The following is a 15,664-nucleotide window of genomic DNA, read 5'->3' on the forward strand; positions in this document are numbered from 1 at the left end:
CATTTCAAATTTTCTTGTCCACCTTACAAATCGAATTCTCACTGTCACAATCATGCCACAAGTCCAACTAGGCATAATATTGTCTATTCTGTCCGAAAACCATGAAGGTATAATACTTGGATTCAATTTTGGGAGAAGTGTGAAATGAGGTAACTTTTTAGAGCGCAGCTCTAAAGCGCCCATTCCTGCGGCGTGCGTCCGAGTTCTCCATAGTAGCCCAGTAAAAGAACACAGCGAAAGGTAAAAGAGAATACGACGCGCGGCGAAAGATGAAAGACGACAAAAGCGGAGAGGGTGCAAGAGAAAAGCGGAGAAGGCGGGTACAGCACAGAAAGTGGAGGAGAAGGTTATAGGCAAAGTGTAAGAAGAAATGTGTAGTACCGTGCAAAATGGGTCTTGTGGCGACGATGATTACAACATAGCGCAGGAGTACCCCACGTCGTCTGTATGGAAAGAAAGCGCTGCATGAGCGGAGGTCTGTCTGGGGCGACTATTCTGAAACGCGCCCACTTGTCACCAACGCACTGCCTCTCGGGATCTCCAGATCAGCGAGGCAGTCGCGCCACACTTCGCTCCATTTGCAACGTGCCGCACGAGAAAGATTGTCCGAACCAGCCAAGACATCGGGAAATGAAAACAGGCGTACAGCTGCGCTCAAATATCGCATTAGGGAATGTCATAATGGTCAGTGAATAATTTAGGACTTTGAAAATAGCCGATCCGTATGATTATGCAGTAAGGGTTCATTTAAGGTGAGTCACGTGAAGGTATAATTTGGCGGTCTTGGGTCTTGGGAACAGAAGGCCACATCGCCTGCAACACAGGCCGAAGTTGCACGCGCTATAGGCGCATCCGCCGCGCAACTGGTACGCACTAGGGGCAGAGGCACGTGCTCAATCATGCAATGACTGGACACAGCTGCTTCTGCTATCGCGGGGACTGCGAACATTTCTCTGCCGAAAAAGGTGGGCGTCAGTTTTATGTCATGCGCCAGAACAGTCAGTAATAGGCAGCGCTGCCCTAATGTAACGAAACAATCTAAGCAAGAACCTTCAGATCAGTAACGCACAAATAAAAAGCCACTAAATAATGCTTCGCAACACAATTCCTCAAAGGAAAACTTCGGCATTTTCTGATTGCATGGACAAATACTGAAACGACAAAAAATGACTAAAAGATGTTGTGGGCAAGGAATAATTGAATATAATTTTGAAAGCCAATGAAACGTGTATAGCACATGTACGTCAACTGAGCAATATATACAACGATTAAACAATGTAAAGTATAAGAGCGCAACATAAAGCCCCTTTTGCAATCGAAAGCATAATTTCCTCTCGTAGCGCCGCAAATAGCATACCGCTCGAACAAAATGACAATGTGGTCACGTCGGCAATGTCACTGTAATGTTTAACAACTGAATACTGGTAAACGCTATTCCAAGAAAGGACAGACGAGAGACACAGAAGCATAGGACAAGCGCTTACTCGCAACTAAATTTTATTCTGCAGGCTTCACCTACTTAAGTACACAGCAGACCAGGATCGCGCAAGCTCGCTGCCCATCAAGCCAACCAATGCATCATATGAAGAAGCGTATAGATTACAGCATCATCAGATGCTGTAATCTATACACTATCAGCTATGACAGAAATAATGCTGCACTTAACGGAGCTAAGTTGAAATAACGAAAAAACCTTTGAAATTGGGCAGCGCTAGAGAGACTATCCTTGAATTACTAGATACGTGTGTCACAGCCAGCAATAGTTTTTCTATTACCAGCCATTTACTATACTACCAATTCGCGACTACTCTCGAAAATGATCACTGATACTAAACAAGGCAGATGCTCAACAGATATTCATAAGAAACCCCAGAAATCATATGAAGTTCACACCGGCAGCCTGTTCTTTTCTATGATACAATGTACATGGCAAAAGACACCTAACAGCATACCCAGCCATTACAAATGGTAAAACATTCTCATCTATGTGGAAGACAGCCTTAAAACTAGCACATAGCTAACTACGCGAACGAGTGGAACAATAATTTTTACTGAGCAGCATGAAAAAGTACATATTTCCGAGCTACATCCGCAGTAAATATCTCGAGTTAACGAATTCCGTACATATCCACTAATGATCAACTCAAAACGCGTAGTGAGGAATTAGATTGCACACTGCGCGCTTTCGTCAGCTTCTAAGATACGCGAAAATCACCAATTTCACCTTTCCCGCCTATAAATGAGTGTTCACGCGCATACGCACCTACACCTTTGATCTCAGCCGAAGGAGTTGTGTCATCAAACGCAACAATGACGCTTTTCGTGGAGTTATTATTTTTCTGACACATATGAGAGCAGTGGGATACAGAGACAGCTCCCTAAAATATTTCTACAATCTCTGATAGGGTAAGGCTCGAGTAACGCCACTAACCCGTCCTTTAACCCATACTAGGCGTGAAAAGGTAAAACAACTTGCCAGATCAGAGACAAATGCTGTCCGCTTCCGGAGGTCCGAGATACAGGCCTGCTTTGGCAAACAGTCGGTAATATCCCCTTGCCCGAACTGTCACACTTCAGGGATCAACATCGCTGTGCGGTGTCGCCTACCAAAGCTCCGCATGAATGACCTTAAGGTTTTTCATGAAAGCTGATTCTTCATGAGTAGGTATCGGGGCCACAGGAACGGTGTCCACTGCGCTGTGCAAGAGAAGGTCAACTGGCAAATCATTAGGTACCAGAGCAGCCAGCCAGGTGACCAGCAAAGGAAACAAGCATCAGACTGGTGGGCCTAGATCAATTACTGCTTCATATCCTGCCTTACCCTCTCCAGAAGGTACATCTAAGCACCTGGAACACGGTCTCGCCATTCAAACGGCTCAAGGTGAGGCCAGTTCATCACAGCGTAGAGAATGGCTCTGTGAGGCCAAGACATTAACCAGAACAGAATCAGGACCACACCGCGAAAACAGCAGGGACGTCCGAACGGCATAGCGCTATCATGGCGCTCTCGCCAGCACCGCGAGCTCCTTCCTCGCGCGGAAGCAATCTACGTCAACCTTCTAAATTGGAAGGGGCTCATAGTGTTGCTGCTGCTGCTGATGATGATGCTTAAAGATAGGGCACGTACCCACTGTACACCGGCGGATTGACCAAGAATTCTAACCGTATGATCGGATAACAATCAGCCAATCAATCGTTCAATCAATCACTCAACCAATCATTTACAATGCCTAGGAACAAGCCACGAGGTCTTGGTGCCGGCACACGTATACAATAAAAAAGACAGATGGAAAATATCAGTAACATTTACAATGAAAAAAAGGAACAATCCTGAAAAAACTTTACATACGAAAAGGCGCGAGGTTAATATAAAAGAAAAAGGAGCAGAATGACAGTTGAAGGACATATGAAGTTATGACACAACAAGGCAAAGCACGGAAAATGCGATGACTATGTTGTGAAAGATATCAAAATCATGAAAATAAGCGGTGTAAAGATTCCGTATTCTGTGGATGCCTGAGCGTTGGCGATCCAGGGGAACGGAATGGGCAATGTTCCACGGTGATCTTGCGCGGAATGTAGAATGTCATCATCATCATCAGCCTAGTTATGCCCACTGCAGGGCAAAGGCCTCTCCCATACTTCTCCAACTACCCCGGTCATGTACTAATTGTCGCCATGTTGTCCCTGCAAACGTCTTAATATCATCCGCCCACCTAACTTTCTGCCGCCCCCTGCTGCGCTTCCCTTCCCTTGGAATCCAGTCCGCAACCCTTAATGACCATCGGTTATCTTCCCTCCTCATTACATGTCCGGCCCATGCCCATTTCTTTTTCTTGATTTCAACTAAGATGTCATTTACCCGCGTTTGTTCCCTCACCCAATCTGCTCTTTTCTTATCCCTTTACATTACACCCACCATTCTTCTTTCCATAGCTCGTTGCGTCGTCCTCAATTTGAGTAGAACCCTTTTCGTAAGCCTCCAGGTTTCTGCCCCGTAGGTGAGTACTGGTAAGACACAGCTATTATACACTTTTCTCTTGAGGGATAATGGCAACCTGCTGTTCATGATCTGAGAATGCCTGCCAAACGAACCCCAGCCCATTCTTATTCTGGTTATTTCAGTCTCATGATCCGGATGCGTCGTCACTACCTGCCCTAAGTAGATCTATTCCCTTACCACTTCCAGTGCCTCGCTCATCATCATCATCAGCCTGGTTACGCCCACTGCTGGGCAAAGTCCTCTCCCATACTTCTCCAACAACCCCGGTCATGTACTAATTGTGGCCATGTCGTCCCTGGAAATTTCTTAATATCATCCGCACACCTACCTTTCTGACGCCCCCTGCTACGCTTTCCTTCCCTTGGAATCCAGTCCGTAACCCTTAATGACCATCGGTTATCTTCCCTCCTTATTGCTTATCCTGCCCATGCCCATTTCTTTTTCTAGATTTCAACTAAGATGTCATTAACTCGCGTTTGTTCCCTCACCCAATCTGCTCTTTTCTTATCCCTTAACGTTACACCCATCATTCTTCTTTCCATAGCACGTTGCGTCATCCTCAATTTGAGTAGAACCCTTTTCGTAAGCCTCCAGGTTTCTGCCCCGTAGGTGAGTACTGGTAAGACACAGCTATTATACACTTTTCTCTTGAGAGATAATGGCAACCTGCTGTTCATGATCTGAGAATGCCTGCCAAACGCACCCCAGCCCATTCTTATTCTTCTGATTATTTCCGTCTCATGATGCGGATCTGCCGTCACTACCTGCCCTAAGTAGATGTATTCCCTTACCACTTCCAGTGCCTCGCTACCTATCGTAAACTGCTGTTCTCTTCCGAGACTGTTAAACATTACTTTAGTTTTCTGCAGATTAATTTTCAGACCCAACGTTCTGCTTTGCCTCTCCAGGTCAGTGAGCGTGCATCGCAATTGGTCTCGTGAGTTACTAAGCAAGGCAATATCATCAGCGAATCGCAAGTTGCTAAGGTATTGTCCATCAACTTTTATCGCCAATTCTTCCCACTCCAGGTCTCTGAATACATCCTGTAAGAACGCTGTGACTAACATTGGAGAGATCGCATCTCCCTGCCTGACGCCTTTATTTCTTGGCAATTTGTTGCTTTATTTATGGAGGAACGCGGTAGCTCTGGAGCCGCTATATATATCTTCCAGTATCTTTACATATGGCTCGTCTACACCCTGATTCCGTAATGCCTTGATGACTGCTGAGGTTTCGGCTGAATCAAACGCTTTTTTGTAATCAATGAAGGCTATATATAAGGGTTGGTTATATTCTGCACATTTCTATTGCACATATGGTCTATTGCTGAGTAACGTTTACGGAATCCTGCCTGGTCCTTTGGTTGACAGAAGTCTAAGGTATTCCTGATTCTATTTGCGATTACCTTAGTAAATACTTTGTAGGCAACGGACAGTAAGCTGATCGTTCTATAATTTTTCAAGTCTTTGGCATCCCCTTTCTTATGGATTAGGATTATGTTAGCGTTCTTCAAAGATTCCGGTACGTTCGAGGTCATGAGGCATTGTGTGTATAGGGCGGCCAATCTTTCTAGGACAGTGTTCCCACCATCCTTCAACAAATCTGCTGTTACCTGATCCTCCCCAGCTGCCTTCCCCCTTTGCATAGCTCCCAAGGCGTTCTTTACCTCTTCCGGCGTTACTTGTGGGATTTCAAGTTCCTCTAGACTATTCTCTCTCACCTTATCGTCGTGGGTGTTACTGGTACTGTATAAATCTCTATAGAACTCCTCAGCCACTTGAACTATCTCATCCATATTAGTAACGACATTGCCGGCTTTGTCTCTTAACGCACACATCTGATTCTTGCCTATTCCTGGTTTCTTCTTCACTGCTTTTAGGCTTCCTCCGTTCCTGAGAGCCTGTTCAATTCTATCCATATTATAGTTCCTTATGTCCGCTGTCTTACACTTGTTGATTAACTTCGAATGTTCTGCCAGTTCTATTCTAGCTTTAGGGTTAGAGGCTTTTATACATTGGCGTTTCTTGATCAGATCTTTCGTCTCCTGCGATAGTTTCGTCTCCTGCGATGGTTTCCTGTTTAACGGCGTTACCACCGACTTCTATTGCGCACTCCTTAATGATGCCCATAAGATTGTCGTTCATTGCTTCAACACTAAGGTCCTCTTCCTGAGTTAAAGCCGAATACCTGTTCTGTAGCTTGATCCGGAATTTCTCTAGTTTCCCTCTTACCGCTAACTCATTGATTGGCTTCTTATGTACCAGTTTCTTCCGTTCCCTCCTCAAGTCAAGGCTAATTCGAGTTCTTACCATCCTATGGTCACTGCAGTGGACCTTGCCGAGCATGTCTACATCTTGTATGATGCCAGGGTTCGCGCAGAGTATGAAGTCGATTTCATTTCTAGTCTCGCTATTCAGGCTCCTCCACCTCCACTTTCGCCTAACCCGCTTGCGGAAGAAAGTATTCATTATCCTCATATTATTCTGTTCCGCAAACTCTACTAATAACTCCCCCCTGCTATTCCTAGTGCCTATGCCATATTCCCCCACTGACTTGTCTCCAGCCTGCTTCTTGCCTACCATGGCATTGAAGTCGCCCATCAGTATAGTGTATTATGTTTTGACTTTACCCATCGCCGATTCCACGTCTTCATAAAAGCTTTCGACTTCCTGGTGGTCATGACTGGATGTAGGGGCGTAGACTTGTACTACCTTCAATTTGTACCTCTTATTAAGTTTCACAACAAGACCTGCCACCCTCTCGTTAATGCTATAGAATTCCTGTATGTTACCAGCTATTTCCTTATTAATCAGGAATCCGGCTCCTAGTTCTCGTCTCTCCGCTAAGCCCCGGTAGCACAGTACGTGCCCGCTTTTTAGCAGTGTATATGCTTCTTTTGTCCTCCTAACCTCACTGAGCCCTATTATATCCCATTTACTACCCTCTAATTCCTCCAATAACACTGCTAGACTCGCCTCACTAGATAACGTTCTCACGTTAAACGTCGCCAGGTTCAGATTCCAATGGCGGCCTGTCCGGAGCCAGGTATTCTTAGCACCCTCTGCTGCGTCACAGATCTGACCGCCGCCGTGCTCAGTTGCTTCGCGGCTGCGGGAGACTGAGGGCCGGGGTTTGATTTTTGTATTCATATAGGAGGTTGTGGCCAAGTACTGCACCAGGGTGGCCAATCCTGCTCTGGTGAAAGAGTGCGTTTCCGGTTCTGGTCACTGGGATCAGGCCGCACTCCAGGCCTGTTTGTGCAATTTTCTCAACACACGATTTTTTTTGGTATTTTCCGGTGGAGAACTGCGCGGCACTGGGATTTGAACCACGGTCCTCTTGCACGGGAGACGGATACTCTACCGTCCCCACAGGAGTTAAGTTAAAATTCAATTATGAAGTTTTACGTGACAAAACCACTTTCTGATTATGAGGCACGCCGTAGAGGAGGACTCCGGAAATTTCGACCACCTAGGGTTCTTTAACGTGCACCTAAATCTAAGTACACGGGTGTTTTCGCATTTCGCCCCCATAGAAATGCGGCCGCCGTGGCCGGGATTCGATCCCGCGACCTCGTGTTCAGCAGTCTAACACCATAGCCACTGAGCAACAACGGCGGGTCCCCCAGGAGTTGTACGCCTCATTTAACCTACAGTGGTGTCTTATTTGACCAGTCAGTTATACCGCACGGATGGCACTCGGCTAGAGAACTTGGTATTTATGACCTGCACATGTGTGGCCATACATAATTGAGGATATATATATATATTTTTTAGGATTGTTCCCGTACAGTGATGAAATAAAAGAAAAGACATTAAAGAAAGGGGGGGGGGGGGGAAGGAAGAGAACAGGTGATTTGAACTCGTGACCCTTGGATGTTGCCTGGAAAGATAGCTCAGTCGGTTGGTTCGTCAGGCCCCAGGTTACCTTGAAGTGCCATAGCTCCTGCTCCGAGCCTCATACTTACGTGGAAAGGGACTGATGTTGTCTGCGATGGTCGAGGCATACTTTATTGGAAAAATGGCCACCCGTGGAGAAGAGCGAACTCGAGCGGCTTTAGAGACTAGGAAAAGCTTGATCACGTGCTCGGCGAACGCGGGATCGAATGTGCGCGCTGTTGCTTTGTCTCTGCTTGTAGTAGTTAAGAGAGCCAGTTTAAGGGAGGAGAAGAAGGAAGGAAAGGAAAGTCTCTGAAGGAAAACTGCAGCGCCGTGGTTTTAAAGCGCACCCGGGGTAGAGAAACGGAAGGCGATATGAGCGTACGTGGCCATGATTCGCACACGACAAACTGCCTTAAAATATTTAGACTTGAGGGAAAGCTTCGTTAACAAACGATAACACAGCAATCAGCACTCGAATACGACTAGAGAAATTATTGAGACGTGGAAAAATCCCTTGAAATAAGTATGGTTTGCGAGACAAATGCTTGTAAGTATTGAACCTATTAAAAGATGAGGGGGAATATGCGCTCACCGAGAGGGCAGCGTCTACACGAGACCACCACCAGGCACCTTACTGAGACGTGGAGGGCTTTGCGGCCGGAACAAAGCCTCCATTCTCTGCCGGCCAAGAGCAGAAAACGTGCTTTCTGATCGCTCAAGGTTGCGCGGACATAGTATAACTCTAGCGTCTAGGAAAAGCTAGGAATGTTGAACGTACGCGTATACAAATGAAGAGTTCGGGGCAAGTGAGGATTCCGACAAGGTGTTTGAAAGGAAAGGGAAGTCAGTGCAATTACGTTGGCACCGAAGTAAGGACAATGATAATAATCCAAGACTGCTAGAAAAAGGTCCTTTATACGCGTTAGCAAAGCGGTGATAATATAGGCTTAGAAATAGTTTCTGGGCCGAAGGCATAGCGTCAATGTTGGATCTAGAAATGAAATTCCAGACGATCGACGAATATCTGAGTTTAGGAGGTCGGATTTTTATGCACAACTTGCCGCCCCTGCAAGTCCGTTATTATTGCAAGTCCGAATATTACCGCCCCTTCAAGTCCGTCAAGATGGTCGAACAGCGAAGCTGTGTTAGTTACGCCGAGTGTTACACCACGTAATCAAACTTCGCAAGCGTTCTATATTGTAAATTTTTCGTCTCGCCATTGTTTCACCTCATTTTCGCTTTTGCGTGCTTCGCGTGGTGAGCATGCGTTAGGAGCCTTCACAGGCGCGCAGCTCGGGGTGGGCGACGACGAGCCCGTTCACGAGCAAACTCTCGCTGACGGTCGCGGTAGGCAGCTTCTTCCTCAGGAGTACGCATTACTCGTGCTCTTGCCGTAGTTGTAGCTGTGATGGAAGGCGCGGCACCACTAATGCAAAGCTGCGTATATTGGGTACAAGGCCCACCACGGTAGATGCGGGCGCTGCAATCGTTTTGAAGACTGGTTGTATTGGTTTGACGATTGACGTGCACCCGAAAGAAGTGCCAACAGCCACGCGCTCCTGGCATCGCGTTTGAATCGCTGGGCGCTGTTCGTTGGCGGCAAGGATTTGCGTATGATTTTATTCTCACAGGGGGAGAGGGGTCACTCCAACGCCTTTCCCCCGGTTGTGCTATTTTTCTCCCGCTAGGTCACGTGGGCCCTTTTCAGCGAAGTCTCACAACGAAGGCACATGGTGCGCATAAACAGCTGCGTTGTAGAAGAAGACGTTTAATAATTGAGGTTAGCAGGTTCTGTCAAGAAGATAACTGCTCAAGAGATTGACAAATGAGTCAGCACCTAAGTGCGCAAGCTTGGTCTGAAGCTGTAAGCGGCTGACATAAAAAACGACGACGACGACGACGACGACGACGACGACGACGACGATGATGATGATGATGATGATGATGATAATAATAATAATAATAATATAGTAGATTTTAATAATAGTAATAGTGATGGTTCTCAGATTGATTTAACTTAGAATGTAATGCTCTTACATGCCCTTCTTACGCGCATTGGCGTTTTCTTTCTTCCCGAAATCTTAACCTTGTCCCTCTCGCGCACATCTTGCTGAACTACGGACTGTCATTGCAGTCGTTTTCTGCTTTAGGCTATGACAGAATTAGTACGTGTTAAACACAAAGCAGTCAGTTGTTCCATTGATCGGTTAAGCACTCGTTTCTGACGGAAACTGGGCCTTATTCTTTTATAGCGGCTTAACCAAACACGTAGATATGAGCACTACACGTTAAAGCAACACGAAATCAGGCGTTTCTGGGCGTCAGAAGCGGGCTTAAGAAATAACTCGAGCGTTATAAAAAGAGTTGTCATGCCTTTCTTTGAACGTAACTGTTGCCGAATTCACCTCTCCTTAAGACATGACTACCTTTATCACTTTTTGAATGATGCTCTAATGGTTTATCTTTGGAGGCGCAACCAATCTATTTCAGAATAAGGATTGCGTCCCGCTTCTTTGGTAAGATTTAATATAGCTTAGCATTCCTTGCCTCTTCACCAGGGTTTTTCTCGCTGGATATATACAGACAACTTGGGTCACTGGTAATGTGCAGGCTGCGATCTTGTGCATACAACGTAGTCCACTGGGTGTGGCCGAAAAGACAACTTGCTGCTCTCTGGCGTAATAGAGAACTTGGGTCACTGGGTATTTACAACTTCGCATGTGTCATTGTATACCTGTGCCACTGTTCTCGCTTCGATAATCAACGTGAGACTCTCCAGTGTGCCTTAAATAGACCGGATGACAGGCCATTTACGGAAGCGAAGATCGTGGGAGCCTGGCCTCACAGTTCGTTAGCACAGAAAGAAGTTCGAGCGGTTTTATGCGAAGCATATTACTAGAGCTCAACCCAGCTCCTCAGGCGCGGCGGTGTCGCCTTCAATGACCTTTAGTGACCCCATGCCATACCACGTGACACCGTGACGTCACGACAGAGGAGAAACGGGGCTCCAACTCGCGCCGTCGCTCGCGGCGTCGCGGCGGTATATAAGCAGCTGCGCTTGTTTCTAGGTGGCTTTGGCTCAACTCTTGCAAGATGGGCTGGGTGGGAATCGAACCAGGGTCTCCGGAGTGCGAGACGGAGACGCTACCACTGAGCCACGAGTACGATGCTTCAAAGCAGTACAAAAGCGCCTCTAGTGAATGCGGTGTTGCCTTAGAAACGAGCTGTTTCTAAGGCTCAGGCGTGCGTCGCTTGCTCAGGCGCACATTTCGTTGCCGCGCCGAACGCTGCGTTGCTCGACGCTCACCGCGTCCAATGCGGGGCGCGTAGTCGCTGCGCCGTAGCCCATTGTCTTACACCCCTTGGCGGGTCGACGGGAACGCTGTCGCTTTCCACTCTTGAAGGCGAAGCAGAGTAACGCATGAGTTGTTTCTTCGTCTAGCCGAACCAAATATAGCCAAGCAACAGCAGTTCGCCAGGCTAAACAGTGGTTCAACAACTAAAATAAAGGCTAGTATGCTTCGCATCCTGGACTTAACCTTAGCTAAGCCACAGCCATTTTTTTTTCGCTACCTGAGGGCAACAGATTTGAGTGCCCGACTATAGGCATCTTACACCTAAGTTCTCTCTCTCTATTTCACTCCCCATTCCCCTCCCCACGTGTAGGGTAGCAAACTGGACTCAGTCTGGTTAACCTCCCCGCGTTTCCGTCATCCCTTCTCTCTCTTTCTCTCTCTCTCTCTGTGCATTCGCGACGATGCCTTCTAAATGAATCTATCGCTGTGAGACTAGTTAGAGACCTCATGGTTAAATGCACTATTACATGCGCCCTACCTTTATGGGCATACTCCTCTCATGACAATTCTTCCATCGACAACCGTCATAATTAGCATTCGTCCTCGCGATCCTCCGTGGAGCAGATAGCAATGAACTACAGGCGACAAGCCTGTGAACATGATATCCGCAAAGGCTTCTGTTGCGCTAACGCACCCAAGCTACGCTGAATTTATATTCCAACAGTGTGTTATATCTGCAGGTTTTTAAAGCTATTGCTCTTTTGGGCAGTTATACATACATACATACATACATACATACATACATACATACATACATACATACATACATACATACATACATACATACATACTGTCACGTGGTGGTGACGTTGAAGAACACAGTAGCAATACTGTGAACGACAGAACTAACTTTTATTAGGCGAACCTGTGCCCACAAAACAGGCTACATATATAGCACAACGATAGCGGCGACCACGGTCGGCGATCGTCGAAAATCTGATCAGTGTGTCAAGCGCGTCGGCTTTTATAGATCGGTCGTCGAATGTTCCAGATTAACCGCTGGGACCCGCGTGTTTTCCACAAAGTTCTACACTATTCGCGTCGCGCATAGATGCAATCAGATTACACAAGTTGCGGTGAAAGACAGTGTACGGAACCATCGATAACATTCCAGAAACTTCTTTTACATGCAGGCGCGTCCTGCGCTGTGCGATAACATTTGTTAGGCGGCGAAACTTGGTCGCCTGATAAAGATAAGTACACGTGTCAATACATACATACGCATACATACATACACACACACACACACACACACACACGCACACACACACACACACACACATACATACATACATACATACATACATACATACATACATACATACATACATACATACATACATACATACATACATACATACATACATACATACATACATACATACATACATACATACATGGCAATGCAGAAAAGATGCTACCACGCTGAAATGCACGAGCCAACACATCATTTCTCCTTCGCGGAAATTGTTGGCGATGGTGCATCGGCTCAGTGGTGCAGGGAAAGAACCCCCCGCCGAACTGATGGCGGCTAAATTAGTTAAGCACCTTAACTATTTACAGGTTACGTACATGCTCGGAAGCTCCTCGTGTGCGTCAGACATCCCAGTTTGAGTTCTGGTTAACGTGATGGGGGGACGAACAAAGTGCTCTGATGGTCGTGGCTTAGGATGGAGTGGCGGACGACTGTTCCACGGCTTCGTGGCACGAAGTACTCGAAAGAAGCAGACGCCCATATTCAAAGTGACGCGTGGTTGCGTGATCAATGACTGCGTCACCGTCCCGGGGACGCCTGCTGCCTCAGATTCGTTGGAAATGTGATAGAGTATTTTGACGTGGGCTTAGGGCCTGATGCGGTACTGTCGGTGCCAGAAGTTCACCAGTAGTGTTGACAGGAGCTCGCGCACACTTGGTGGCGTCGGCGTCACTGCGACCGGAAAGTGCGTGGTATGGTAGGTCGCCTCGTGGTTGGACACGACCGCTGAGGCATCATGAGGGCTCAGGCTAGAGAGCGCTCGAGGCGTAGCCTGCCGTGAGGAAGTGGACTTTTTGCACGTACTAGCCGTGACGCCTTCGTTGCAAAGCTCCGGGCATCAGGTGGTTGCTGAGGTGGTGTAGAAAACTCGGCTCGTTGTGAATGAATACTTGACACTACAAAAGGTGGCATTGGTTTTGAGGGGTGGGTGATTCTCATGACTGGCGACCCTTGGGTCTCGCATTATCGTGGTCAGCCCAGCACCTCTGTGAACGTAGTTTCTGATCTGTTGGCATTCTTCTTTACGAGTATCGTCTAAGTGGAGGTCCTGGTTTGACGGTGAGTCGACCAAGTGACAGGACAGGCATGGAGAATCGTGGGCGGCCGCTACTACCATAGCGCTCAGGCCAGTGTACAGCCAGTGAGACTCAGTGGCGCTGAAGCCACGAGTGGCGAGGTCGGATCCTTGAAAGTTCTGAGTTCTGAAGTGGAACATCTTGAAAGGCGGCTGTGATGATGATGGGTTGAGTGTGAGGCATGTCACCCTAGTGAAACGGGGTTGACCGAGGAAACTCAGGAGACTTGTCAGGGAGGGTTGAGTAAGGACGGGACCTGGGCGCAGTCCTCGCTGACTTGAGTTTTTGGAAGGCGGTGCTGTAGATATACTGGGAGCTGTACGAAATTCGTTTGGAGGACCACCGGCTTGTGCGAACCGCGGTATAAGTGACGGACCGCGAGGAGATGCCGTTGGGCGAGTACTTTGCGGAGGTAGCGCCGTGGTGAACGAATGTACCTGTAGTTGTGGCTTGAGAGCAGCGAGTATGTGCCGCGACACTGCCGGTTCTGGTAGGCCTAATACGAACGTCCGAAGTGCGGCATATGCTGTTAGTACAGCAGGCGGGACATTGCAGGGCAGAACAAGCGGCAGCATGGTTAGCATGCTGTGGCACTTCTTGTCTTTGGAAGTGATGCTGTGGAAGCGCAAACACACCCCCTGTTTGAAAAGCGATATGGTAGAGCTTGCAGGCTATAACTAGAGGAATTGCTATTTTCCCAGGATGCATGCAGTGCATAGAGGTTTCTTCCTGTCGGAGCGTCATAAATATAAATGGGTCAGGGTTTTAGCTAACATGGTGTTTGCTAAGGACCCGGTGCAATCTTCAGGAACTCGTGCCATGGTCCGGTGTCCCCACTGTAGCGGTGTAGGAATAGTATGCTGATACGCTGAGAGAGAGAGATAGAGAGAGAGAGAAGAAACATTTATTTGGCCTGATGATATGTAGGGCCGGGGTACATTGCCCTACTAGATGGCCAGCAGGTCAAGCCTACTGCTGACGTCGTAGGCGCGCTTGAAGCTGCGGTCTTAGATTCCCCGGTCCGATATGCACAGAAAGGTCCCCCAGTTATCTGGAAGCACGATTTCTCCTAATTGTGGAGGTGGGAGATCTTCCTTGCATCCTCAGGGTATGTGGGTTAGTATTCCACCTGCAGCCACTTGTATTTAGAGCGCAGCTCTGTGGAGCCCGTTCCCGCGTTTCGCCTCGCCTTCGGCCTCGCTGTTGTGCCTCGCCATAATTAGCTATTCGTGGCCAGCACGCTGCTCTAACTGCGGGCGCTCGTGGCGCCATCTCTCGCGCACTGCGCGAGCCTTACTCTCCGCTTGTCCTCCAAAGCCCGATTGCATGTTGTCGCCTATCCTCTCACCCCCTGCCTCTGCACAGAGCTTTCGCGGTGACTCTTGCCACTACAGTCCACTCCGCCTTCGCCGTCCCTACTCCCGCTGTCGCAGCATTGTCGCGGTGTCGGCGGCGGGCGCTCCTTGCAGCTTCGTACGTGATCCACGGCTTTCCGGTCCTCCGTTTCCATGTCACGTAGCTGTGTGGCTGTCAGCCGTCTCTCTCGCTTCGCTGTTTGCGGGGCGCGTTCCTTAGTGGCACTTGTCGGCCCTGCCGGTGCTTGCGCATGGCTGTCTTTTCCCCGCCTCCACTATTGCCCTATACCTCCCCTTACCTGGGGCAGTGCCATTGTGGTGACTCAAAGGCAGTTATAGCGTTTCGTCCCCTTACTTCTACTTTCCACCCCAACCTTGTGCGGCCACCTTGATGCCTTGTCTGAGTGAACGAGTGTGTGACCTCTACTCAGTACCCCTGTTCTCTACGCGTTTCCTCATCCCGCCTCTGCTGAAACGTAATGTCACGTTATAATGTCAAACTGACTCTGCTTTATGTTCTCTGTGTTGTGGGGTGTCGTTGAGGCTTTCTGTCAAATGGTACGACTGTTCATAGGGCGATGGGCCACGTCAGGCATTTTACATTTTGTCCTTCTCCTATAGTGTAGTGTAATATTGTTGCACTTTGAATAAAACTTCACGTACTTATACTGGAAAACCACTGATTGACGGTGGCGGAAGTGAACTAAGAAGCTTACCAGCGGGTATGCGATCGGTATA

This window comes from Dermacentor andersoni, chromosome 5, assembly GCF_023375885.2.
Source record: "Dermacentor andersoni chromosome 5, qqDerAnde1_hic_scaffold, whole genome shotgun sequence".
Taxonomy (NCBI): Eukaryota; Metazoa; Arthropoda; class Arachnida; order Ixodida; family Ixodidae; genus Dermacentor; species Dermacentor andersoni.